The sequence below is a fragment of the Scomber japonicus genome, chromosome 9 (genome assembly GCF_027409825.1).
Source record: "Scomber japonicus isolate fScoJap1 chromosome 9, fScoJap1.pri, whole genome shotgun sequence".
NCBI lineage: Eukaryota > Metazoa > Chordata > Actinopteri > Scombriformes > Scombridae > Scomber > Scomber japonicus.
Genome location: NC_070586.1, coordinates 39,098,707 through 39,103,465, shown reverse-complemented (window position 1 = coordinate 39,103,465; position 4,759 = coordinate 39,098,707).

Below are 4,759 nucleotides of genomic sequence, written 5' to 3'. Positions count from 1 at the left end.
CCTCCCCCTCCTCCCCTCAACGGCCCCCGCCCTCAACAACCTAGTCAAAGGCCACAGAGGAAAGGAGTAGATGTATGGATGTATGGATGGTTGGAAGGATGGATGGATGTCCACACAGCTTTGATTTCAGTGGCTGTACATTTTTGACTACTCAGAGATGACAGCATGGCATTACTTTACATGATACTAAAAGCATGATGGTGATTTTTCCGCTTTTGTATTCTGTCAGCTCAACAGAATCTAGGCTCTCAGTATTCATAAGAGATGAAATAAGCAGTATTAGATAACAGCGAGAGAAAAGCTTGAAATCAGCTGTATGTTCCATGTCTGTCACTGCACCATTCCATGTCCTCTACTGCCATCTAGTGGTAAAATTAAGGAACAGTCTCTAGTCAGCCCTTTGTCTGAGAATTGTAGGTCTGGTAATCATTGGGTTGTCTAAGAGGGACTGTACATAATATAGTTAGCCACACGAGTAAAACCATTGCATAATAACCTACAAATCATATATGATATGTACATGATAGCTTTACCATAATAAATCATCTATTTACTGTGAAAAATGAATGCAATTTCATCAATATTATGTCTCCGTTTTTTTCAGATTATTTTCACAGAAGCTGCTGATTGACATTTTGTACAATGTTCAATATATGAAATGTTTAAATATGACCACAATATGTATATATTGTATTATATTATATATTGTATTCCTTTGTAATATTATGTATTCTGGTCAGTGAGGGAAAAACGTCTGAAGCAGCAGACAAATTGGAACTACTTTTCAGAAATGTTCATACTTTGCAAAGTCCAGTGGGCCTGCATGGACTCCTCGGCAGGCTGGTTCTATCTCACGGGCTGTATGTTTGACATGCCTGACCTACATGGAATTAAAGATATCTCTTTCCAGCAAGTATAAACTTTCTGAAAGAGTGAGTTTTGTTTTAAAAAGCCACTCCAGACATATTTTTTCAGATATATAAAAATACTCTACTCAATCATTTGAGTGTAATATGTTTTTCCACAACTCCAAACTAGTTGTGATGTCACAAAATCATGCTTGTAGGTACACGTTAAAACCCAACTTCACTCAAAAAATATTTGCTTCTTGTTCCTACAGTTGAATGTTTGAACTTCACTGTACAGAATGAGTTTGACACTAGAAGACTGTTTTTACATTCATTTGCTGAAAGTGCTCTGTGCTAATTGAAAATCAGATTTGAAGGCATGGGCTCAGAGGTATTACATCACAAACAGTTTGAAAGCCAATCTTAGTTCAGTATTTGACAATTATTTAATCTTTACATACTGTTCAGCTATAAAAACAAACGTCATTTTTTTACTCTTTTGTATAGGTGCGACAAATTTGTTTTCATAGCAGATATTCTGGATCAAATTATCTCCGTATCTATTGCCATGTGTTTTAGTGAAATTAATAGTTAATAGTTTTAATAAGATAGTAGTTATGAGGATTTCTTTTTATGATGTAGCAGTGAAGACTGATGGCTCTAATGGTTCTACAATAAACCCCACACTTCCATAAAGTTATAAAATACATTTCCATCATTATTGCTATGTTATATTTTCATGTCTTAGGTAAAATAGGACATGATATTGTGTGATAGGAGCTGTTTTTGGTGTAAAAGCTAAAAACTACACTCTCTCTGCTCTCTGAAACATGAATCAAGGTTTAATCACATTTATTGATCAGTCAGTCAGTTATGAGGGAATTCTTAGATCGGGTCAAAACTGACCCAGACAAAAATGCAACAGATTCTACAGTCCTCCTATACAGATGCTGCAACAATAGAATTTAAGAAGGCACTAGAGACTTCAAATGACAAGACATAGTAAAATAACTGCTCCCAGTGAAATACTGTGGAGAGGTTTCGTTTTGCTGTTTGCTGTTATTCCTGCAAACAAGACTCTCTCCTTAAATACAGACAGGTTTAAAGTTGATTAATAATTTAGAGAAGATGGAATCAACTGTAATCCATAACAAGTGCACTTTGTAGTATTTCCACACAATGTAAATGCCAGTTGATGTGTGAATACATGAGGTTTTAAGGAGATTTTGAGTAACTCATAATTGGCATGCAGAAAGAATGAGCAATATATGTTTCCTTTAAATCAACATAAAAATATGGGTCAATGTGTTGCAGTAAAAACGTTTGTATGTAAAATGATGACAATAGTATTCATCTTGTAAATTTACAAAAATGTACTGGCTACTGAGTTGCAGTAATAACACAGTAAAAATGTCATTTTGTCAAAAAATATTGTACTTTACAGTAAATTTGTAGTCAGTTTAATGTAAAAATGCAGTCGGTTGTGATATTACTGTTATTGTGTTATTGTTGTGAATTTACAGTAATTTTAGATAATAATAACAGTATCATTTTACATTAAAATACTGTATTTTCACAGTACTATTGCTGTAGCAACACAATAAATTACTGTGATTTTCAGGTAAATTACTGTAAAATAATTACTGTAGTATACCACTGTGAATTTACTGGAGTTATTAGCCAGTGATTTACTGTGAAATTACAATTGTAATTTTAACAGTGTACTCTCTAAAGCGTTGATTAGTATTTCTGTGGTTTTGGTGATGTTGTATGTAAGTATGCCAGTATTTAAGTACATATGTTCCCTGTGTGAGTGCATTTATTCTCTTTAGTGTTATGACGATTGTCACAAAATGTAAAAAGAAAAAAGTGTTTGGTGTTGATCTTGGGGTTGATGATGATCTTTGGATGTACATTGCTTTTATGACCTCTAGTGGTGGATTTAGATGGTTTCCATATTTTCATCATCATTTGTTAAAAATCAATGAAATCCTGTCATAAAAGCTAGGAGGGTGAAAGGAGGGAAGAGAAAATTAAGGCAAAAAATGGAGATGGAAGGAAGGATGAACAAGGATTGTGGCTATGTCACAGCATGAATGTATTAAATGTACACTGCATGTATTAATGGATGTTTGAATGAATTAATCATTCACTCGATCGATAACATGAACCGTGCCCCTCTCATGCACTGACTGAAATGACTTCCCTCTCATCCATCTACTGAAAAATCTGTGGTCATTAATCCATTCAACATTTGACTGGTGGCTAATTTTCACTTTATGATCTCTATAAAATTCACATCTATAAAGGATAGAAAAAGTAGTGTCTGTAGTATTCTGTATGTAGAATAGGTCAGTGTAAAATATGGACATATGGAAGTGGAGATGGATGGATCATTCACAGTTTAGTGTTTATTGAAATATATGACATGGTTAAGAGGTAGTGTCTGATAACAAAGCATCCATACATATAAGTTATTATATTAATACTAGCCTAAATAATTAGAACTATCTGTATAACCTGTTGTTAAGTCTTTTGAAGAATGTGGAATTATATTCTCTCACTCTGACCACAATAGGGTAGATTAGGGTAATGTGGGACACATTTTGCAATTCTGACTTGTTTACCTTTTTTCATATAAATCCAATACATTATATCAACACCTAATATCATTATGACATGTTTGCTCATTTTTTGGATATTGCACTAGAAAAGGAACATGGCACTTATATTACTATTCCTCGTCAAATTGTTTCAGAATTTGTAGAGTTTGTAATCTGGGACACTAGTTTTTAGGTTTAGTTTAGTTTATTTGGATCAGCACTAGCTGTTACCCAGGCAACAGCTACTCTTCCTGGGGTCCATGTTAAAATAAATACAACCAATTAGAATTACAATTACAATATAACATAAATGAATACCTAAATAGAGTCTCATTATAAATCCCCCGCCCCTGTTAAAACAGTGAAAAGACTACACACCTGGTACAATTCCGCTAAAACCAGCTCCATGCTGTTCCCAGAAAACCTTATTTTTGAATACAGGTAGGTTGGTTGTTTAGAAATACTTAGATTTATATAAAGCAGCCTTATCTGTCAAAACTTTATGAAACGTGCGTACTCATACTCATAAATGTGCGTACTCATAGTCATTTAATGTCGTAGGCCTACAGTTTTTTGGATAAAAACTAGTAGCCTGTATGTAATTTTAAACAATATAACTTACACAGTAAGCATATACTAGTTAACATCAAAATAATTGAATAAAAAAAAGAGATAAATGCACTGGAGCTTTGTCCCACATTAGTCAATGTCCCATATTATCCTCATCCAGGCTATACTTACAAACTTTCGGCTTGAAGCAGACCTTCCTTAGCCTACATGTCTCTGTCCTCTCTGTCTCTTCTCCTACACTTTACTTTCACATGCCTTCCTATCTTTCACATGCCTGCCATCCGTCTCTGGTGTCTGTCTGGTTCATTCAGACTCAGTTTCAGCCATGTGGTGAATGTGTTTGAGGAATAGCTGAGGAGTCGCACCTGTAAACTACAACTGACAGGATGTTCTAACAAGTCGCACTAATATTGAGGATGAAAATGTTCAAACTTCATCTGCAGTTGTCAGTCTTTAATACAAAGCTAATGGGTCATATTTTACATTTGAGAATTACAGTCAGCATTGTGAATGAAAGAAAGCAAATATTAGAAAAAAATGTTACTCTGGTTGTGAAGTCAATGCATCACTGAATCAAGCAACAAGGAATGTGTATAATGTTATGGGAGAATGAACCGTGAATTTAAGAATTCACACTGTCTAGATAGAATGATAGAATGATGATTTTCATTTATAACCCGGAAATCAGTCCAAAAAAATTTATTCGCTGACACCGGAAGTGAATCAATGGAACTGTCA